At 34.1% G+C, this 25,070-nt stretch overlaps 1 long non-coding RNA gene across 2 annotated transcripts in view; it reads right to left on the bottom strand.

Annotated features, from left to right (window-relative positions):
• Nucleotides 1–8,216: 8,216 nt before the first annotated feature.
• LOC109056195 overlaps nucleotides 8,217–25,070 on the bottom strand; it is a 117,853-nt gene continuing 100,999 nt past the window's right edge. Inside the window, exons 7-8 of one of the 2 annotated variants that reach the window (XR_006156694.1) lie at nucleotides 21,165–21,410; nucleotides 8,217–9,374 (exon numbers count right to left, since the gene is read on the bottom strand). This is a non-coding gene — a long non-coding RNA (uncharacterized LOC109056195). Of the gene's footprint in view, nucleotides 9,375–18,921; nucleotides 20,417–21,164; nucleotides 21,411–25,070 lie in introns of those variants that run through there. The other variant, XR_006156695.1, reaches the window with a different exon arrangement.

Below are 25,070 nucleotides of genomic sequence, written 5' to 3'. Positions count from 1 at the left end.
GATTGATGAGCTTTGTAAAAATCGACACTTTTCAGAAGTCGGGGCATTGAGGAGAAACAATAATGTACAGTATGTGGAAAATAATGTGCTTTTTTTTAACCTTAAACAGCATAAACACATTTCATTACACCAAATACACAAAATAATGTTATTTTTAGCAGCATCATATGACCCCTTTAATGGTAAATTTAGAAGAAGCCATAAAGAAACTTCAAGGATCTTTTGAAATTATACAAAATCAAGAACTTATTGGAATTTTAGATAAAAATTTTAAATAAAAAAAAAAAAGAAAGGAAGAATTGGCTGTACTGTTAGACTTGAAACCACAAGGGGCTCTGATCAGATCTCGTTTCCAGAACATAGAGTGGATGGATATACCTTCTTCTTTTAATTTGGAGAGAAATATGGTCATAAAAGATGTAAACATGCTTTACTCACATTTCACTGCTGGTTATTTATTCTCTATATAATCGTGTATGTGACGAATATAAATCTTTAATCTTTACATTCTAAGGATGGTTCACTCTTGTCAAATCATGCAGAGACTGGCAAGAGATGGTAGAACTGGTCAAACAATAATAATGTGTTTATTGAAGGTCTTCCTTAGGTGTCAGAAGATGCTAATGCCGAATCCTGTAGAGTGATGACCTTAGAAGAACTACAGAAAGCTCTTCAAGGTATGGAATGCAGTAGAACACCGGGAATAGATGGCCTACCTACTTTTACAAGTCCTTTGGCCTAAGATTGGTGGAGATCTGCTTGCAGTCATCAATGAATGTCTAAACAGAGGAACAGTGGACAAACAAAAAAAAAACAGTGGACTTACACTGGCGAGTTTTGCATGGAACTATAGTTGTTAACGCATTTGTTTCAGTAATAAATTGTGAATTTAATCAAGAATGTACTTTTTGTTTACAAAGAAAAACAGTGTTGCATGTTTTTATGCATTGTAAAAGACTAAGGCCAGTGTTTTTTTTTTTTTTTTTTTGTTACAAGATCTGTTTAAATAATTTGATGAAGTGTTCTCTATTTATGTTTTTATTTGTGGTTTTAAGTATTGAAGAAAATTTTCTTATGAATGTCAGTTGTTTAATTTTTTATTGGGTCAAGTTAAGTAAAATTGAAAAGAATTCTGATACAGATACACACACACACACACACAAGATCAATATAGAGAAAAAATTAACACTGGAACAAATGTGTTGTAATTTTACATTCATAGTCCAAGTGTCAGGATTATGGATGTGTCTGTGTATGTTTTGCCCCTGTGACTCAGTTTCTGTCTCCCGTGGTTTGTTAATTTGATTCCAGGTGTGTCTAGTTTCTTCCCCATGTCCATGTCCCCGTTAATTTAGTCATTCCATACACTTGTGTTTCCCCTATTATCCTGCCTTTAATACTCTAGTCCTTTCAGTTCAGTTTTGTTGGGTCTAACAGGTCAAGTACGTGTGTCTTCCTCCTGTTCCCTATGTTGGATGTACCACTGTGATGGATTAATAAAGACTCTTTCGATTATCCTCGGCTCCGTGTTCCTTCCGGCAGCGTAGTGTGACACCAGGATTACCTTTTGTTTACCAACTCAAAGGAATTTGTTCATCATCCTCCATTCAAAAATACATAAATTCTACCTCAAGATCAACACCACTTTGACATGTATCTAGTCAATGACAAATTATACCTGTGACAGTTTATACCTATGATATTTCAACAATTAACAGGACAATTACATGTTATGGCATACAATAGACAAGGTAATATAAGAGTGCTTTATTGGGTGTGTCTGAATGAACACTGATGAATGAGTACTGTAACATGAAACCAGTTTACACCAAGGACTTTGTTAAATAATTATTTAGGCCTCATCTACTAGCAGAGGTGTGACCCACTCTCACTTCTCACAAAAAAGTATCTACGATAAAAATTTCTAGCCTGCTACAGCATTCAGACAAATTCTGAGCATTTAAACATACACACATAATATTACTGAATAAACCCTGCTTATTTTTTTTAATGATCATCACTGTGGCTTCCTCTGTCAGTCTCTCAGGCTAATAGAAGGTTTTAGTTAACACAATTGTGGGTACAAGACAAAACCATATTCTGTTTTGTTAACTGATTTTGGGTACCAGACAAGTGGTCTCACAGCGCCGTCCAATAATTCTGTAGACCTTGAGGCCACTCAATTTCTAAAGTCAATTAACCAGATTTTGTCATTTTAATAATGCCATTGCTGGTTGCAGAGAACAGTTCCTTCCTCTTGGTCGTTTTCATTAAAAATAATGTGATGTCAGTTTTCCTAGGCCGGACAATACAAATACATTTATCAGACACACAAGATCCACATCTTGCAGTCTCTACAAATGAGATGATTAGTTGAATCAGGTGTATTAGATGAGGAAGAAGTAAAAGCCCCTGTCCTAAAGGGAACCCTACAGTCTTCCACCGAGTCCATATTTTCTCTACAATCTCATGGACTTAATAGACACACACATACAGCAGTCATTGTCCGCAAGTCCACAAGGGCTGCCATGTGCAGTGCAGGGGGCCTTCAGAATGGGAAGCATCTGCCCTAGACAACAACAGCCTTTCTCAGGGTATGAACCCCCAAGTGCAAGCTGAGGGCAGTTCAGCACTTCAGAAGCTCTTGCATCACAGACTGACCTCATCTTCATTAACATTCAAAAGGAATGTATGACTGTATCTGTAAACAAAGGCTGTTATAAATACTTCCACTACTGCTCCCCACTACTACTATATTTATGACTCAATGCCTGCTGAGGGAATGCCCTGTTACTGAATGTCAATTCAATCAAAGTCTGTATTCATGCTCAAGTGGAAACTGTTAGCTCCTTAATTTTTCACAAAGGATTTTAGAAAACCTATTTTGGCTGAGTACTGTAACTAATCAGGATTACTTGACAGCCATGCTTTACATTATTTTGCCATACTTTGACATTACATTAGAAGAGAATTTTGTGGGATTTACACACTGGCAGCAACTAGTATGTTTCTTGTTACTGTTTTGCAAAGGCATTTCTTCTTCTGGACGCTCTCCCAGTCACAGCCACAGCCAAAGGTTACTACATATGAAAATCACTGCTTTGCAAATGTTTTAACAACTTAATTTGCTATTATTAGTCTAGACACCACAGCTTACCACCACACGTTGAGCTGGATATAGCATTTCTTCCATTAGTTGTGAAGTACCAGATTATTACCACAGTAAAAAATTACATATTTTTGCCTGGGTGGAGTGGTGTGGGAGAGACAAAGAAGGGCCTCAGATTAATTTTCAAAACTATTTAACAGTCTATGTGACTCTCAAGCTTTGAAAAGCACAAAAGCAGCCTCACACTCATCCAGTCCTTGGGAAAAAGGAAACCTAAGCTGATGGGGACATCTACAAACAGAAGAAATAACACCATGTTTACAAACCACAGTATTATGAAAACATTATACTATTAGAATGACATGGTCAAGTAAGAAAATCATGCATTTCTAATAACCTCTGAAATAACTTTTTTATTGTAACTAGCCAAAGAGTCTCCCAACGTGTGGTGGGACTGTGGGTGTGGGGTGCTGGTGATTAGGGTGTACTGCTCTGTCATATAGCAAAGGGAGAGTATATTCTTGTAAATGTGGAAACAAACAATACTAAGAAAAGGCTTGTGGTTTTTTTGACATTTAGCAAAAAAGGGGGAAGATAAGTTTCAGCTTCATTAGCTGTTGTGTATTGCTTCTCTGTCTCTTACTAGTACAATACACTTGATCACAAGTTGGTCATTTAAAAACATAAAATCTGTTGTTGCACCTGTGACTAGTTCAAGTGTGTCAACAATACATGTATGAAAGATCAAAGATGACAAGCTCTGCGCTTGGCTACTTTCTCACTTCCTAAACACACAATATGAGACTAAAATAAATGGTATTTATGACACCTCTGGAAACACTATCCCACTATACTATCTCCAGCCAACATGAGTCACAGAGCCAAGTGTTTCCTTTCATTCAGATGGGCTTACAGAGAAGCCCTTTTTTTCTAAAAATGATGACAGAAAGGAAAAAGGATTTGAGAGTTGAGGTGAAGGGTCATTATTGCATTCTTTGATTTTCCTCTCTCTTTCCAGTGGTGCATATTCAAGGTCAGGAGTTCAAGAATGGCAATATATAACATCTTAATCTGTGCTTTTAACTATATTAATTAGGTTAAAAAAAGAGCTGTAAGACAATACTTCCAATCACAATGTTAATTTCCTTAATGCAGAGGTAAAGTGTATTAGATGCGATATAAATAAATAGACGTTAGAATTTTAAATTTAATAAACACAGACAGTTTATATTAAATAAGATATGTTCTTCCTAATTGCATGTATTGCAATGATTGTCAGAATAAACATGAAACATCACTGAAAATAAATGATATCGCTGTATCATCTAGAGTGCTTGTGCAGCTGCTTTGGAGAAACTGCACTGACTGTGTAAAGAAGTTGTTGCATAGTGTTGCATGTGTGAAATATAGGTAAAAAGTAAACTATATACAGTATTTTATATCTTTCTGCAGCACCTATAATGCTCACCCTTTAATCTCTCAGTTTAGATGAATTAACAGGGCTAAAGTACCACAAACATTTTGTCATCATATACTGTAGTACAGCAAATTAACTCTTTATTGCTGTGGTGAAATGCTTACAAACATCCATTGATCCATTATCCAAACCACATCTATGTAGTGTGATGTAAATATTTTATGTAATGGCCTCAGAGGGAGTCAAAAGGGTTTCTTTCAAAATGGAATGTTCAGAAAATTGCAGACTATATATGATGCTCAGATCAAAGACTCTATGATTAAATAATCTATACGTACCCCAAAAGTGCTTAAAACAGTAGAACTAACAGTCATATGACAAACCAGTGACCAGATCAGTTTAACCAATTACAGTGTGAAGAAGACTTGAGTAACATTGATTTTTACTCAACTACAAGGTATAAATGTTCAATGTGTCCTTCTGTTCAAGGAGTCTCTCTTGGTTGTTGTGACCAGTGGGCTCCTGGCCATGAATAAACTTTCATTCCTGCAAAGAGTAACTTGGGAGTGGTTTCTGGTAAATGCTGTGCAGCTGAGGAATAGAAGTACTAAAGATTCTACACTCAAAAGACCACAGCAAAGACAGTGATAGTGTTGGAAGACTATATACCCTTACTTAGTATTAAACATCAATATTCGGACTAGCATACAGCTGAGCAGGACGGTAAAATGGCAGTGAATAGATGCTAAAGACCTGTGTGCTCATGTGTGATTGAGGTAGTGATAATAGCTTCTAGACGGGACGCAATCACCATACTGTACTTCAGGGAAGTATTGGATTGTATTTTAAGTATTCAGGGAATTCGGGGAATTAGCTCGAGGTACTGTAGTTATTATATTAAGAACTGGTAGTTGTTTGAATTGTCTGTGGTGAAGTCAGATTAGCCATTAGCCAGATTTGGTCATAATCAGACCCACTGTGAGTTTAGGAACGCTACCTCATTAGGTTATGAATTCAAGGCCAAAAGATTAAGGATTATAACAAAGTTAAAAAATAAAGAATCAGATATAAATATTTTGTAAGACATTTACTTACATGAAAGCCACTATGTTTACACATTTATCACAAAAATGGGCAGGACATTTTTAACAACATTTTAAACCAACAATGTACTTTCACCAAAAACGGAAGAATGAAGCAAGCCAAGCCAAGCAGGTAGATCCGCAATGAGATGTGTTATACACTGACAAAATTATAAATGCAACACTTTTGTTTTTGCCCCCATTTTTCATGAGCAGCACCGAGAGTGGTCTTCAGTGAGCTGAAAAGAGCACATGATGAGACCTCCAGATCTCAATTCCAACAGCTGAGTCTTTAGCCATTTTCAAAAAACATCTAAAGAAACATCTTTTTCGCCAGCACCTGACCAACTAATACTAGCGCTTACCTATTCTAATCTATTCTGTTCTGTTCTGTTGAATTCTATTATTTTTTTTAAAAAAGAGAGAGAAAGAACAAAACCCTAGCTAGCTATGTGTACTGTGCTAGACTAACTGAGACTTGTCATGGCACTTGTATACTGTTGTTGTTCTCTTGTTCGTCTGCTTGCTTCTATTGTTCTCCTCATTTGTAAGTCCCTTTAGATAAAAGCATCTGCTAAATGATTAAATGTAAATGTTTGATACATTGTAATTTGAATTTATGCAAGATTGTCATGACAAAATGGCCCCAAGAGTGAATTGTTTATTTTGTAAATTTTCATGCAGGTCATGGCGAAATGGGCTTAATAGTGAATTGATCATTTTATAAACTTAATTTAATTATAAAATTTATTTAGAATTTAAAATGTTATAAAATGTAATTATTGTATACATTTTGATTGTTACTTTTAAAATGTGTGTTTTATTGAAATGTTTTAGTTTTCATATAGAAAAATGTATGATGCATGTGTTCTTGACTTTGGAGTAGACATTTATTTTTAATCTTGTGATTAAAGTATATTTCATATAAAATGCCCAGAAGTTTCAAACATTATTTTTAATATCACAAACAGGAAATAACTCACATAATATAATGAAACAAATAACTGTATAGGCCTACAACTAAATTACACAAGATTAATGTTTATAAAATGCTCAATATATATTTATAAAATCCATACATAAAGTATGATGTATCGTGTGTAATGAATGTAAATTATCCCTTAAAAACTCGGTTAAGAACGTAAGCTCCGCCCCTCACTTCCGGTTCTGTGGCCGTGGTTCTGAAACTGTTCTTGAGAGAAGGTTTTGGAAGTTAGTTGGATTTTTTCAGTGCTCGCCTCCCTCTTACAGTTTGTGTGGGTGGGTGTATTTTGCATACAGACCACGGCAGTGGCGTAACTTAATGACGGGTCCCAGTGCAGGCTATAACGATGGGCCCCCTTAGCCTCACAGTTATGAAGCACATACAAACACACAGTGCTCGTGTCTTGAAGGGAACCCATATACGTGAATTTGTGCCTAACCTACTTAATTTAGACCAACAAAAATCAGTATCTTATCTGTTTCTTATATTAAATTAAACACACTCAATTCTCTTTCCTACACACAAAAATGCAGGAATCACGGCAACCGCATTCCTCTCCTAGAGGCAAGAGAGCACGACTCCACCACTTTATGTATATTCAACAGATTTACCTGCCTGGGGGAATCGTGGTTGTTGGTGAACTTATCACCAATTTGTTCATTGGAAGAAGGTGAGTGCCTTTTACAAAGTTGGTTTTAATATGTAAAGATGATGTTGTCTTTCTGTCCTATTAGATATAATAAATACAATTACATTTCATACATTTAACTGTTGTAATTGCATCTTCCACAATTTAATTCCATCTTTTCTTACCACAGGGCAAAATGCTTCTGAAAACCATAAGATGTGCTATAGTGGCAATGCTTTAGTTTGTGCCTTCGCGCAAATCACCTCAGCTTGAGGGACTGTGCCTGGAATACATGTTATGTAAGCCATTTAGGACCAGAATAATCTCTATTTTACTTTCTTTTTTCCACTTATTTTATTCCTTTTTCATTTTCACAGATATAACATGTTGTTTTGGTAGCTTTTAGCATCTCATCTATATGAACTGTAGAGCTGTGTGTGTGCCTTTTAATCCAAATGTAAATAACTTTTTATAAAGCTCTTAACTTGTATATAAATGTAGCATGGCACACAGATCCATATTTACTTTGGATATCCATTGGAAAGAAAAATCAAAAGTAAGATCTCTTTAACATCTCAAATATTTCTCCTTGACAGAAATAAGGTTACTTTAAGATCGAATGGAGATTTTTGCTCCTGCTTCTCAAACTTGTCTCCTGAGATACAAACTCTAACAATCTCACACGTCTCCTTTAAAGTTTTAAAAGAGATCTCAATAACATCACACTCCTTAGTCTTCTCCTTTCTCCGTCGTGTGTGATGTTGATGAGATCTTGTTTGAAACACTGGACAAAATATGAGACTACCAGAGTCTTTAGATTAGGAGAAATATCTGAACACAGTGTGTAAAGTTGAGATCTCTTCTAAAACTTTATAAATAAAAAAAATATTTTTCTTCCCTCTGGTTAGCTTCAATGTCATTTATCCACACCATTTCAATCAAAGACAATACATACATTGTGCTATTTGAAGTTATGTACATGCAAAAAACATGCAAAAATTAACTTTTAATTTTAATGCTAAAAAAGGTATTGCTCTTATAGTAACCATCTTGCACTTGTAAGTTCTTTCTAGTGTCTTTGGAAAATGTGGTGTATATACCATGCTGGACATTTAACTAGTAACCCTTGTTATGGTATTCTGAAGTGTTTAATGCTTTTTAAAAGATAGTTTTGGTAATCACAATATTAGTAAACATTTAACATTTCTCCTAAAATAAAACTGAAGACATATTAAGTCAAAGCTGATATCTCAATGAGACATATAAGAGAATCACCCCTAAGTACCCTGTGCATAGAGTAGCCTCTATCAGAGCCATAGCTGTGTGGGCAGCACCTTGACATGAAGGCACTACTGCACCTCTGACAACATGGGTTTGAATCCCAGCTAAAGGTGCTTTCCTGCTCCTGTTCAATTCTCACAGGTCCAATTGTTTCCTGTCTCTACTCCTACTGTTCTGATCCCCACTCCCTCTTAGAAAAGACGTGTTAAAAATGACACAACCTGTGTTAAATTTTAACACATTAATGGGTGAGTTCTGGGACAACGTTTTTTGTTTTGATTTTTACTCATTCATTGTGTTGATTTTGACACAGTAAATGTGTCAGAAAGGTTTGCACAAAGATGTGTGTAAACAAAATGTTGATGGAAAAATCATTGGTTGTTTAGCTTATTGTCAAAATATTTATTATGATGAAATATCAACAATTAAATTAACAGAACTGCAGAATATGTGCACAGTTTTAAGCAGTCAAAAAGGAAATGTCCAACACTGAAAAAACAGGTCTTTTCATCTCATTACATGACACATAACCCCACCTTCATAATCATTACACTTTTTTCCAAACTTTGCTGGACTGATGTACACTGGTGGCCAAAAGTATTTTGAAAGCAGTCTCTTTGATGCTCTAAAAACATTTCTTATTATCAATGTCTGTACTCCTCCATCTTCTCCACAGCATAGGAGTAAAAGTCATTATCAAATAGCCTTTTAAAAGCCAACACAATGTTTTTGTCCACCTTTGGGAATAAATGAACTTCTCCGAAGACTGGACTCAGAACTTGACTGACAATATCAGAATGTTCCCTGGTCTGTACGCATGTCCACAAACACAAATGCACTCAGTCCTTCAGTGGAGATCCCGGGTTTCAACACTATATTAAAACAGAGAGAGAGGAGAAAATTCCACATTAGTGTTGATTTATTTTTAACCTACATTTTTAAACCTTTTTTACTCTAATATATATAATTGTAAGTAACAGCTTGTCAATAACATATACAAACATTTCAGCTGAACTGTAAAATAAATTATGCCAGATTTCATTTTAATACTTAAATATCCTAAATTCTGTCCAAAAATGATGAGATCCATATAGAAAGAATCCAACTGAGGATTTAGCCTTCAGCTTGTCTGCAGTGAAGGGGTAGCTGTTTGAGACAAACACACTAAGACACATGCAAGAAATCACTATGTGATGATCTTTCTCCTTCCTACAGTAGTTAAGGGGATAGTTCACCCAAAAATGAAAAGTTGATGTTTATCTGCTTACCCCCAGGACATCCAAGATGTAGTCGCTGTCATAAAAGACTAAAATGATTGTGGGCTGGCTGGATTCTGTTCAAAGACCCTAACGTTAATCCCTATTGGTTCACACTAGCTAATTTAAATAACAGACGTCTTTAAAATCTACACATAAAAGTGTTAAGCACATCGGTCTACACATATTGTGTTAAATGCAGTGTGTGAATTCACAAGTTGTGTTGATTTTTAAACTACACAGAAATATGTGTAAAAGAGGTTATTCTTTTCCCGGTAAGGCTATGTCAGATAACCTGCTTTTTTGGAATACCCCCCAGGACGCACACAGGGAACGTAACAATTACTTGTGATAAGTACACATACACTAAATATAAGAAAATTATTGTGTTGCTTGAATTTGAAATTAGAATTTGCTGGAATGAGGCCAATAAGATGTTCCTTTTCTGCTCATGAAATTCATCATAGTGAAATTGAGAATTTGATTGTGCTTTTCTGTTTAAGAATAGTAACACAGTCAGACTACAATTATGAATGAACTTGGATTTAAACTTGGCTCAGGTTCGGACACTTTGTTGAACATTTTTTTTTTCAAGCAGAGGCAAATCCACGTCATGTGTGACATGAAAGAAAAAAAAAATCTACAAAATAAGATTAAAATAGAAACACAATTAGTTAAGGATTGGTACTCGACTCAGAAAACAATAATTCTAAGACCCCAAACAAATAACTGTACGTATAAAACGCACCTGATAGGCTATGATATTATTATTATTATTATTATTATTATCATTATTATTATTATTATTAAGATCTTGATTGTTATTTGGACAATTTTCCAATGGACATTTTCCCTAAAACGCCCTTAGCTGGTCATTATTTTGCAAAGACACCTGTATGAATTTGAGCCGATTCTAATACACGGAAACGCAACTATGGAAGAATATTCAAGACTTTTCAAAAGCAATTGCAAATTGTATTTTCAATTGCGTTTTCCACATGTGGGCGCCTAAATTGTGACATAATCCAAATGCAATTGCAAATCTTGCATCACCGTTAGCATTTTCGCTTTCACGTGTGGAAAACACAATTGAAAATACAATTTGCAATTGCTTTTGAAAAAACTGCAATAGCGGTTGCGTCATGCTTTCACTTTGCTGAAGCTGAATCAGGAAGTCAGAAGTCATTATGCTTTCACCCTTCGAGATGACAAGTGGTGAAGCTTTTCTCGGTAAGTTCTTTGATTACTACATTTTTTTTTATTTTTACATCTCTGTGTATATCTTTTCATCTGCAGTTCTGCGCAGACACAAAATAACAAATTGGTTTGACCTGCGGTTTTAGGTCGTCGATTGATCGTGAAATTAATCGAAGGTGTATGTCTAAAAATAGTTACTGTTATATAAACGTCACACTGTGAGATACAAAGTCACACTTAATATAAATAGAGTGACAGTATTATTACTTTTTTACTCCGAGGTGGAAACAGTTCACTAGTTTCATTGATGTGACCACCCAGAATTAACTGTTTATCACAACACGATAATATTTGACTTTTTACTGAAAGTTGCGTTTTGTGTTTATTTGATGTAAATATATTTGATTCAGTCTTAAGATATCTTTACCGTGTTTCGAATTGTCTATGGAATTCCCCTACAGAAGCCCTTCAGACAGTCTGTACTCATGGTGAAATATCAACATTTTTTTTTGCAGACACTTATTATATGACTAATAAACTTAAGGGATTGAAGTTTGATTTGATTAAGCTAAAGAGACACCCATAAAGTATGCTTTTTTATGGTGTAATGGTGGATAAAATGACATTTTCAATGCTTTGTGGAAATCAAACAACTAATTAGTTTGTGGGCAAGGAACTTGGTAATTTTCTGCTGCATTAGTAGTTTGAGAGGTGATGTTAATGTGATTTTGATATTTAAGAAATTGTAGCAGAACTAATAGCACTATAAGTATACTGTTTTGGAAGTATATTTTCATGTGCCATAGGCATCTTTTAATTAGTTGACAATAAGAGACATAAATCTCAACACATTCATTGAAGGGTCAGACTTCTTTAGACTACTCTGTCAAATACAAAAGTTTGAAAGACTTGTACTACAGAAAAGAATAAGCAGTGTTATACAAAACCAACTGTTTGCACTACCAAAGCAAAGCTGTTGCTATTCCAGAACATGTTAAAGCCCTGCATGGATTCACACACAACAAGGGAAAACAGTTCCTTATCTCTGCTTCTGGAAGTGATTTTTGTGAATCAGAGAAAGTGTTATGTTGTCATTCAGAACATTAACTTAGCCTGTTAAGCTAAGATGCAAGTGGAGGGTAAAATGAGGCCTTCTTAGTTCTCAAGAAAATAATGTTTCATCAGGCATTCTAACCAGTTTATCTTATCTTTTTCTTACTATTGAGGTAATTGGAAGTTGTTCAGCATGTGAATGTTTTCCTTTTCTAAGAGAGTGGTGACATTTTTGTACTGTACTGTAGGGTGTAAGGAAGTGACTAACACCTTTCTGTGTTTTCTTTGTTAATGTGCCTTTTATAAAAACAAGGTCCCCCATTACATTAAGTTTAAAATTATGCCATTACTTTTCCTCTGTTAGTAGCTTAATTTTCAAACAGAGGTAACAATCATCCAGAGCAGTTAAAAAATGTCCCTGTTGTGTTGCACCATGTTTGAAGTGACAAAACAAGGTAGTGTTTCCTTTCTCTCTCTAAAATGGCTGTGAAAATCCTAATATGGACGTATTTCCCCCTGTCTTGCATCAGCCCATGCAGGGTAAAGTGGTTCAGCTTTGTTTTGCAGTCACACGTTCTTGAGTGGGTGTAGGTTTAATGGGTGGAAGAGGTACTTTGTTTATTAGCTTCAGACAATGAAGGAGACCAGATCAAGGTGTGCCATATTACGAAAGTTATTAGAAAAGCATATAATCTCCTCACACCTGATCTGGGATATCTTTTTCTAAAACTAAACTTTAGAAGAGGTGTGTCACGTTTACATGCCTGGTTAAAAAAACATTAAAAGGCAAGTGGGGTTTTCAATAGCTAGTTTAGATGTTAGAGTTCTTTTCTTGATATTTGCTTTTCTAAATGACTAGTGTCAATTTAGAGTATTCATGTATAGAAACCGTGAATCAGTATTGTTTCTCATGACTAATTTCTGTGTAAATATGTTTATACCACCACTGTGGGTTAAATATAACTCCATTTGATATGTCAGATAAAGTTATATTCAAAGTCTTATATAAAAAAATAAATATATATGACATGGCATTATTAGAATTATCTTAATAACAATAAATGGTGTTACAAGCAGCACCACACAAAGTAGTAGAACTCAATATTGTTGTTCTGATAAAAAGCCTAGTTTCTTTCTTTCACATCCTCAGGAAATCATTCAAAGATATTGTGTCAAATTAGTTATCTCTCTTTTTATATCTCCTTAATGACTAATAATGTCTCTATGGATTATGTGGCCTGCAGTCTGGGCTTGTGTATTTAAACACTACTGTACTACTGTATGTACATAACAGTTACTCATCTGAATTTAACCCTTGTTAACTGCCTATTGACACAATCAGGTGAAAATATATATTTTTTTCAACTTTATTGTTGAAATGTGTATTAATATATAATAGAATATATATAAGGAAAATCTGCTAAAATAGTTTTAAAATTAATTATTTATTTTTAAGTACAAGTAAAGTGATCCCCAGTAGTAGATTATAAAAGGAAAAGGAAAGTAACTATGACTTGAGGGAAAGTAAATATTAGTCACGGCTAGACATGTTTGTCCAAATCTTTCTTGATCTCGTATTAAATGGTGTTTAAATATCATTAGCAGTAAGCCGCTGTTGACAAAGCTCAACTGTAGATAAGTGTTGCTCATTATGAAAGATCTATGATGGCTGTAATTTAGCTCTTAATCTTAGTCATCTGCTGATACAGAATGGTTTCAGATGAAAATTATTTTAATTCATTTTATAATATTTTCCAGATACCGCATAATTAAATACTAAATCTATTTCCTTTGGCTTTAATATAACGACAGCATAAATACTGCTAATATTTACCATTTTCTTACACAGTATATGAATCTTAAAATATGTGAGGTCTTTGTGGGGGATCCATGACATTTGGGGGGTCCTTGACATCTAAAAAGTGTGTAAACCCCTGTGTGTTAGACTACAATCTGTCCTATGAATGGTGGGTTTGGCTGTTCTCAGTTTCAGAGACTCAAAAGTGTAAAAATGGATGCTGAATAAATTAGTATTCAATCAAAAAACTATGAAGGCATTTTCTCAGTTCATACGTTGTCATACTTTCTTCATGCTTCTTAGCATTTTGCTTTGGCAGGGCAGCATAAGCTTCTGTATATTTATTTTTTATATTAAATTAAATTTTCGCAGCTGTTCAAATGAACCTAGTATACTAATTGTTTTGTACATGTCTCTTTCAGTTGTGGCCATGCTGTTACGCATCGTACTGTCAGCAGAAGCTTCGGATGTCCAACGATGCACAGGGGAGAGACAGCGTGATGGCCAGTTCTACTTCAACATGACGTATGACCTTAAAGAGGGTGTTCATGACTGCGAGACCCAATGGGTCATCAATGTAAATATTTTACATATTACAAAAATATACAGTGGCAAGAACAGGGATGTGAAACCTTCTGTATTTCTGCATTTATTACTCATAAAATGTGGTCTGGTCTTCATCTAAGTCACAATTTAATAAAAAAAAAAGTTGTATTTTTCAACATTTAATTGAAAACACTGAGTGATCATTTACAAGACCGTCTGGAAAAAAAGTAACTGTAATAAAAAACAGTAAATGTAAAAGTAATAAACCTCTTTTCTTCACAAGATATCAGGAGAGAGATATGGTAGTCATGCTGAAAGTATGGGATGCTTAGGTGCCCAAGCCTTTAAATAATAAAAGGTTCATAAACTTACTCTTGGCACTGTAAATGTCTTTTTTACAAGCTACTGACTGATGAGTTGCTCTATTTGTTGGGCTTTTACAGTCTATTAATACATAAATCCAGCGATTAACTGTCAAACTCAAACAGTTTGTCTGACTATAGGGTTGTTAGCCTTAACATAAAGATGACATGGTGTTATAAACAATACTTTGCACATAGCTTCAGTGAAAATGTAAATGTATACATATGCTTATTCTTAACTCTGCCATCCTTTATTCCTTTTCTCTCCCTTTCCTGATTAGGGAATTGTGGCAGGAATTTCTCATGCTGATGGAAAAACGGAGTGCATGCTCCCACTTGTAAATGCAACAGCAAACACAGCCATCTTACAGACCTGCCATGAAAAACTGGAATTCCTGCTCATCTGCCCCTCTGCCGGCGTAAGTGTAAAATTGTTTATGCGTTTTAGGTTTTATGGCCGTCAAATTAATTTAATAGCATAACTTAACTTTCAATGCTTTGCACTCATACCCTTTCATTATGGATTTTTATTTGTTTTGCAGATCAACAAAAAGGAACCGTGCTCTTGTAAGTAATATAATAATTTGACTGACAACATGGTCTTTCTAAACATGCCTATTATAAGTGTTTAATCTTCAGTACACTCAGTTTAGCACATAGTAATATCAAGTGACTAACTATAAATGACTAAATATCTTTTTTTTTGCCCTAGTATGTGCATTAAAGTGAAATAACATTGTTTTGCAGGTGATATCACTTCTCCAACTACACTTCCTGAAGGTAAAGTCAACAGCTTATGCTGTACAGTAGCACTAACTTGTATCAAACTATTAACATTTAGGTTTGTACATTCACACATTTTCTGTTGGCAAAAATAGGCTTTATAGGCCTAATCATTTTTTTAGCCTGGAAAAAGTACAACAGTTTGAACATGACACAAGCAAACATCAGGATATCTGTTGCTCCATCAAAAAGCCCATTCACCTAAATCTATGACACTTAAGACTTAAAAAGAGATAAAAAAAAAATTAAAATAAAAAAAACAACAAACAGTGTTTACAACATTTTGTTCACAGAAGCTCAAGCATGCTTGCTTGATGTGCAAGAAACAATATGGTTAATTCTAGCCTGTTACACAAGCACATTTCAGCTTTTGCAAGAACCAAGGATTTTGTCCTCATGCGTCAGTCAAGAATGGTTGAGCTTTATGTTTGATAATCAGTGTTTATATGTGAATAAAAGCATAATTTAAACCTTTTCATCATATGAAGTGACCATATCTCTTCAGAAGACTTGGATTAATTTTAAGCATCTGAGTTTTGGTGAATAGACTTTTAATTGGGGGCAGAAATCAGATTTGATTAAAAATATCTTAATTTGTGTTCTGAAGATGAATGAATTTTGGTAACACTTTCTGTAATAGGGAACACATATTACGTATTAACTAAACATTTTCCCTGAAAAAATGCATTATTTCTCTAATAATTTTAACGGCCTGGTGTCACAACCACACCTCAAGATATTGTTCAGATGATTTATTTCAAGATAAACCTTCCGTTGCAAATTCCAAAACGTCGTTTTAGAGCTAATATCAGAGGCTTGGGCCAGGCAAATAATGCATTTATTAGAGAGAGAGAGAGAGAGAGAGAGAGAGAGGGAGAGAGCGAGAGAGAGAGAGCGAGAGAGAGAGAGAGAGAGAGAGAGAGAGAGAGATTATGCGCGTGTAGCAGTGCGCGTGTAGCTCTCAGCAGTGTTCAACAGCAGCGTCTACTAATACGGAATCTGTTGAATTGCTTTAAGAACCTCGCTCATGAGAAATGTCATGTAGCTTTTCAGCTGCGAAACTATTTTACTGATAAATTCGCGGGGCAGCGCTAATGACTAGTGTGCGCGAGTGCATCTGTGAGAGAGAACGGGAGAAAGAAAACGTCATTTTTTACCCTATTGCTTGTTATATTTATTTGTTCAATGGCTTCTGGTTTTTTGGTTCTTTTACTGTTGTAGAAATCCCATAGTATAACAACAACAAGAAGAAGAAACAAACAAACAAAAAATTATATATCTCTTCATTGTGTTTGGCCCCCGGCCGAGCGAGCATATACGTGCCCAGAATGCCTATGCGTAAATTCGACCCTGGGTAGGAAGGGATCTAAAATATGGTCAGAATAAGGCATTAATATGTGCTTTATAAGTACTTATAATATGCTAGTTATGTGCGTGCTAATAAGCAGCTAGTTAATAGTGAGAATTGGTCATTAAAATAAAGTGTTGCCTGAATTTCTAATGGGTTAAGAACAACATGACAATGAATAAACAAGAAATTAACCATCCTTTTAAGACTGTAGACAGATCGAAATGATTGCGTAGCTTACAGTGATTCATGGGAGTGACTGTCACCACTGAGCTGAATTTATTTTTATTTTATTTAGGCTATTTATTTAATCATTTAGCAGACGCTTTTATCCAAAATGACAATTTACCTCTATTATTTGTTTTTTTAATGACACACTAAAATTACATTAACTTGTAGCTTATGTCATTATTTAGCAATCAGGTATTGTAACATTTCAAAAAAAAAAAAAAAAAGTACATTCTCTATAAGATTAAATGATTGTTATTATTTACTTCTGGATATTGACAGCTGTCTCTCCACAAAGATTTCAGAGGTTGTTTTATTACAAGCAAATTAATTAATGAAAGGCTTGTGTGTATTTGTGTAAACATTTCAGTAGATTGTAAATACTGAAATGTTTTTTTTCTTTCTTCAAAAACGTTCTTTGCTATCAACGCGTATTAATATAGTCGTATATAAATTAACATTAAGAAATGCTTTACCTAATGCATGACTAAGGCATTAGGTAATTCTTTTTTTATTTAAATTAACTAACAAATTTAACAGGAAGATTCAGCACACCCATTTACATGACCTGATATATACTGAACGCACTGGTTCCAGTTTCATTGGCTATACTGTAGTTGTTTCACAACCTTTAGGAATCTGCACATGTGTTTTTGCAGGGAAACTGTTGATCAGCTAATCAGAAATGTTTTTAATGTTATTCAGAATATCTCTATGTTTCACTGAAGAAAGAAACTCATACAGGTTTGGAAAGACATGAGAGTTTGTCTGGTTAAATTATGCAATTCATCTCAAAGTGCTTTATTTTCTCACACTTTTCTGTTTGTTTGTTTGTTTGTTTTCAGTGGGTTTGCCTGACTGGAGTGTTGGTGTTTGGATTGGAGTGAGTGTGTTTGGGATTCTGTTGGCGTCTTTGATTGTCACCATGCTTTATAGGAAAAAAAAAAGGTGAGGCCCTCAAAAAACAAAAAAAACAAAAACAAAGGGTGAATATTCAGTAATGTACAGTGTTTTATTAAGTACTGGCATGAAAAAGTTAAAAAAAAACATAGGTTTGTATAATATTTGTCTATTAATATTTGTGTAACCATGGGTAATTCTGTGCTTATAGGTCAGAATATGTTCTTAGTGGCCCAGGTCCTGCTGAAGATGTCTGATTCTGGTATGTACTGTATCATCAGTAGTATTCTTTACCATAATGTGTAACAATTCCAGTCATTATTTTTGGCCATTTGAAAGATACCACATTATATTAGGCAGTCAATTACAGTACAGACAGTGGTGAGTACTGCTAAAAGCATTTCCCTTTCCTTTTTGTTTAACCACAGAAGAAGCTGTATCATTGCACCTGGGCGTTCTTCAGTCTTCAGTCTTCAGAACAATTTTTAGTTAAGGAATTAAATAAATGGATACAGGTTTTTAAGCAAATAAATGTTCCTCTACATAAGCGCCTACATAAATCACAGAAACGATAGCCTTTATTTTCAGTTCTGAAGGTGGACTTGTTCCCTCAATGTCTGTGGGGGTTACAGCATTGTCATAAAGCATTAGCTCTGTGTTTGCGCTCATAATTAAATTATGATCATGACTCCAACTAACCTAAATGAAGCTACAAGATAAAATAATGATATTATTTAGTTATCTATTACAGAACTTTACATTGAAATATAAAATACTAAATATATTTTACACTTTGTGTCCTCTTTTGATGAGCATAAATAAAAACAATTGAAATTGTTTTATCATAAATAATTTTGTGTCTGTTATGCACACAGACACATTAAGTATGTATAAGTGTATATATGTATATTCAGTTATATCCATAAATAAAAAAAATATTTCAATTATATTGTAAAATACAATATATACAACTTAATATATTTATTTTATAGTATATACATTTAATTATATTATTTGTATTATTAATATATCTATCACTGGTCTAATCAGTCTTGCATTTGGATTGCATGGCATCATAGTGAGCATAAAATGTGTGTGAACATAAAAGTAACTGTACGTCCAGGGCAAGTATTTCCTGTAAACTGCTGCTGTGGAAGCAAAATGAAATGAAATGCTGTGCCAGTGAGTACACACATCTAATATATTACTAATGAAATCCACTCAGCACCTGCCACTGCTTCAGATCTGGCCTCAAATATTAAGGTGTGTTAAAAAAAAAAAAAAACACAAAAAAAGCTAATGTAGTAAATCTACAAGAACTACATGATATACATGTATTAATAGTCACTATGTGCTATGCTATCTGCTGATAAAGTTCTTTACTCCCTGTATTGTATCCATTGATTTATATTCATACAGTGTTCACTGTCACTTTGTGGGAAAGTAAGTGGGCACTGCTATACTTGAAAAAAATGTATGTTTAAAGCATTATACTGTCATGTCATAAATCATGTTTAATAATATTTGCTTAGCTATTGTATTGCACAGAATTACTATACTCTTTGTAATGACTTCTTTCTTTCGTTAATAAAAAACTATACAAATATTTTAAATGTGTATCTGATTTATTTTTCTACACCTTAGATTTAAAAAAAAAACAGCAGCTGAAGAGAACACTTTATATTATAGTATTTGTAATATTAACATAAATAAATGTTTTATACATTTACAATTAGATTAAGTAATATAATTATTTAATATAATAATATAAATATTCAGTACATTTTCCCAGAGTCCTTAGTAAGTGCATCTTCATTTTCTAAGTTATCAATTACCATAATGTTCTGAAACAAAACCTCTAATAAGATACTTTTCAGCTTACAGTTCACAGTACAAGAATACGTAAAGACTTCACTGTCTGTGATTATTGCATTATTAGTAGTCATGCTGCTTTAAACTGAACCTAATTTTGGCTAATACTGCCAATGTTGCAAAAGGGAAAAAAAATTTACGTGGGTCTCTTCCACTTGTCAGTGCTGAATATAAAGCTTGTAAATTCATCATGTATATACCTCTTGTATTCTAAGAATGTCATATAATGTGAAAGCCAATAGGATTGATTTATTGATGCAGTGTCAGCTAAGTTGCATGCATTTATGCATTTGTAATACTCCATTACTATCTTATCTTAGTAGCATCAGTACAAAACCTCTGCCATGAAAGCACTTAAACCCTGCAGTCTAATTAACTTACTTTTCTATGCCTCAGATCATTTTACAAAGCATGCCAATATTCACCTCAACATTGAAGTCTTCCAAAAGGAGAAAAGATATATCATACTCCAAGTACTAGTTACATAGTCATATTTACAGCGTAAATCAAAAACATATTGTATTCAATTTGAAGGTGGTCCATGCAACTTTATGATGTCTCTCCATCCTCACTGAAGGCAAAAAGAAAGAAATGGATTCATAAGAAAATCAGGCTGCCAAAATAAAAAGTGCGTATTAACCAGTTACACTTTGGTACATTTATCTTATGAATAAAATATTCACTGATCAGGCCAACAAAGTAGTTCCATGACACTCAGAAACCAGAGTATTATATAATGACATTAACCATTTTTTTTTTTTTTTTTTGCCAAATATTTATGGATATAACTTGACATAAACCAACACAAATCAAGGGCAGTGCAGTGCTTTGTATAATATACAATATAAAACATCCTGCAAGTTTGATGTAAAAAATAAATAAAAAAATCAACCATTCAAAATTCAACCTCCAATATTTTTTATACTTAAAATATTTAAAACCCTTCACTTACAATCTTTTTTTGTGATAAGGGGCCAACTAACAACCACTGAGCATGTTTGTTATAAATATTAAATAGTTTATCATTATTAAATATTTGTGATTATATGGATGTTGTACAGTTTAAAGAACAGTGTTTTGTTTAACGAAAGCAAAGACCAACTTAAATTAAGTTTTGAATTTAAGTTGAATTCAAGTATAAAACATCTAAAAAATATGTACAGTGCATCCTGCAAGTGTTTACTATAGCTAACAAATAATGAATTTAAATATGATTGATATATCTACTGACCTGTTAAGAACACACAGACGTACAGTAGCAGGATGTTGAATGCTTGGATACATCAATGTTTGTCAAGTCAAACGTTAAATTGTCTTACCAAGCTGGTGTCCATTTTCAGACAAGTACAGGCCAGTTTTCTTCATCCAAACAGCATAGTAATCCACAGTTCAGAAAAAATAAATAAATAATTAAATATAGATGATTTTATTCACATTTTATGTTCAAGTTTGCAGTTCTGTGTTATACAGCTGAGTTGCTTAACCTTACTGGAAGAACTTCAAGCTTAAGTAAACTGCTGACTGGGTTCCAAGTCCAGCCCTCCATTAGACCACCAGCTGTGTTCCTGGAAATGAAACATCAATGAATAAATGAAGGAAAAGTGAATGTATATAATGTTTTCATACATTAAATATGCCTAGCTAAGAGAATAGAAATCTGCAACAATTGTTTACCATCCATATATTTTCTGGTTCATTCAGAGAATTTAGCTAATTTTGATTTATCTGTGGGGACTTTTAGGTCATGTTCACACAGCTGCAGAATGCAGTCGTGTACACAGTGTGCATACATTTTCAGGATTTTCTGTGGGCCCCTGCTGTGTCCAGTACACTAAACAACTATTGACTCCCACATCTGACAATGTACAATGTACTGCCTTTAAAAACACACACACACTCACACACACACACACACACACACACACACACACACACACACACACACACACACACACACACACACACACACACACACACACACACACACACAAAACATGACCAGGGACATGTGCATTATTATATTAGAAATGGGTGTTTTCACATCAGTGTTTATATTTCCCTTTCTTATGATTTGCTTTTGTAAAGTTGTGTAAATCCAAAGAAGTTTATACCAAATTGCAGTTCCCTTCAGACCAATTTGAGGGATAATGTGTTTTTAAACAATATTTAAATTCAACCCCAAGGCTAAAACTTCTGAATATACTGTACTGTACTGTACTGACAAAATACCTAACCTAACAATAGTTCAACAATTAAGGGAATAAATTGTAATGGCCTAATAAAGTAATATGAGCATAATTCTGAGTGTGTCCATGTGTGAATGAGTAACACTGTGATGTATTAACATGAAGCAGGATGAGTAACGTAACACTTTATGACACAACATGGACAACATCCTTCACTTTGCAGAAATCTGTGAATCATATAACTATGCAGCACTTCATTTGTATTCAAATGACATAATTAAGATATCTGTGGTTGAATAACAGTGACAGGATCTTATATATGAATTTTTATAATCTATATTTGGCTCTTTTGTCAAAAAGAATCATACTGTAGGTCTATTTCATAGCCTATCAGCCTGTCACAAGCTGAATCCCTTTGAACACTCTTGAATCGTCTGCATATTTATTTAGTTTATTTGTTGCTATTTAAAATCATGCATGGATTCTGTGTGCCACTTAATGTTTTTTGTACAGAACAAGGATAAACAGTTCCTATTGCTGCTTTTGGAAGTGATTTTTGTGAATCAGAGAATATCTAATGTTGTCATTCAGGAAACGTGTCACAAAGGCCACATACACACAACTGAACCACTTCACCTCTGCCACCTTCTTACAGTATCTTTATTGTGTAGCAATCAGAAGCAGTCCAGCATGTGAATGTTTTCCCTCGGTAAACTGTGGGGTAATGTTTTTTTTTTTTTGGTTGTTTTTTTTTTTGTAACTGAGTAGCATAGTGTAAGAATAAGTAAGTGAATTGTGGTTTTCTGATTCCTTTGCTAATGTGCAGGGCCGCTGCTGGCCAAATGGGTGCCCTAAGCAGGATTGTATTGTTGTGCCCCCTTCCTCAAATTTGATGATACAAAAAAAAAAAGTGAAAATAGAACTTTAATAAAATAAAAAAAGTAAATAAATTAATAAATGTTATTATTTACAAATTACAAATGTAGCTCTCGACATTTACCTATGGCTATAACTTTATTATGACACTAATTTATTTTATAGAAATTTATTTTATTCAGAAATCTTGAAAAAGAAAATTAAGTAGTTTTATTATGATAAAACCATGGTTTATTTTTGTAAGGGTTGTGATGTCCACATGTTTTTTTTTTTTGTTTTTTGTTTTTTTTTGAAGAAATTATAAAGACTGTGTCATCTATTACAAAAAGATGGCCAAAAATGAAAGATTAAGTGAATATTTGAATGAAATCTTTGGCCAATAGCCTAAACAAGGATTTGATCGTCCTGTAAGTGTAGCAGCAGCAATTACATGGTCTACCCTTTGCAGGTATTTGTCATAACATACAAAAATAACATATAAAAAATACATTGTGTATTTTAACAGTGTTATTAACCAATCATTATTGCCTCATTGTTTTTTATATAATGCATTTTAAGTCATTTTAAAGGCTATTGATGGCTTAGGTCTGTTCTTATAGCAGCAACAACAATAACAACAAAATATTACAGTATATTAATACTTCTTTGTAAATTATTATTTGAAGTAACAAAACCATGGTTAATTTGCAGTTACCATGGCTACAAGAACGATGATTTTTGGTGTTATTGTTAAAACCATGGCTAATTTCCGTAAGGGAACCTGGTAAGTCACAAATAATATTAGAAAAATTAGCATAATCTACATACTAAAAACATATTAATCTAAAAATTTGCGTTTGAGCACATTCGGTTGGGAAAAAGTAGCATAATTTACATATGATTTAGTTTATTTTAATAAATTTAAAAAATGTAAAAGGTGTGCATTATAGTTGACACCTAGATGAACAATTACAGTTGTTTTTATGACTGTAAGTCATTCTCCTCAAATGCTATTGACGTTAGAAAAGTGTATACCAATATCGCATGTAACTTTAGAGACGGTCCCTAAATTTGTGAATATCGAACGTCCAACGTCAACCCAACTTTATGCCTTTTTTTTTTTTCGTTTTCTTTTCTCTGCGCCGGATTGCTCATCCATCAAACATGAAAAATAAGCCCAAAACATCAACTACTTAGGGCACCAACCAAACATGAGGTGCGAGCGTTCGCGATCGCGGATGGGGGAATGGCGCAAGGGTTTTTTGGGGGGAGCGGCGGTACTGATTCGTTCACTACTTTTTACCCACAAATCATTCTGATTTCGAGTGTACAACCGATGTACAGTGTACACTCGCTGAAGCACTATTTCCCACAATCCAATGCGGAGTAGCGTCGCGCTTGGTGGCTAATTTAAAATGTTCGTAAATCACCTGTAGGTAGCGCATTCATTCTGATGTAAAATTAACGCGGTCGCCTGAGGGCGCTCTACGACCATTATCTTATCTGAGCTCAAATCAATTTACCACAGAGTTCACATGTGATTCATGAAACATTCGTATGTTCGTATGCCGCAAATCTCATCGTACTGATCGCACGTTGATAAATGTCACTATGTTTCACTATGTTCTTCCCTCAACTTAGACGAGTTGATACGTACCTCTCCTGTCTCAGTGCATGCACTTAATCGCTGTAGCGCGGCACCACTATGTTAGCATTTAGCTTAGCACCATTCATTCCTTAGGATCCAAACGGAGATTAAATTAGAAGCAACCAAAAACATCCACGTTTTCCCTATTTAAAGACGGTTACATTGAGTAGTTACACGAGTAAGTATGGTGGCACAAAATAAAACGTGGCAATTTTCTAAGCGAATAAGAAATTATAACTATAATGTAGGGCGGAAGAGCACTTCGCAGCACTTCGACCTCGGCGCAGTAATATCATCACTCCTGAAATTACAAAAATTGAAATGTAATTTATATGTATATTAAAATACTGGTAAATATAAACAGGTTATTTAGTTCCCCTCACTCTACAACAAATATTTAAAATTAACGGTATTCAGAACAGAACAAGAATGAAAAATAAGTCGTTATACAATTATATATTAAACTATAAAATAAAACACAAGTTAGGCTATAGTGGCATTCATTAAAAACAGTATACAAATGTCAAGCAAATTTA

This window comes from Cyprinus carpio, chromosome B16, assembly GCF_018340385.1.
Source record: "Cyprinus carpio isolate SPL01 chromosome B16, ASM1834038v1, whole genome shotgun sequence".
In the NCBI taxonomy this organism is placed as follows: Eukaryota; Metazoa; Chordata; class Actinopteri; order Cypriniformes; family Cyprinidae; genus Cyprinus; species Cyprinus carpio.
Note: the sequence above shows the minus strand (reverse complement) of the source record. Positions and strands in the feature narration are given on the sequence as shown.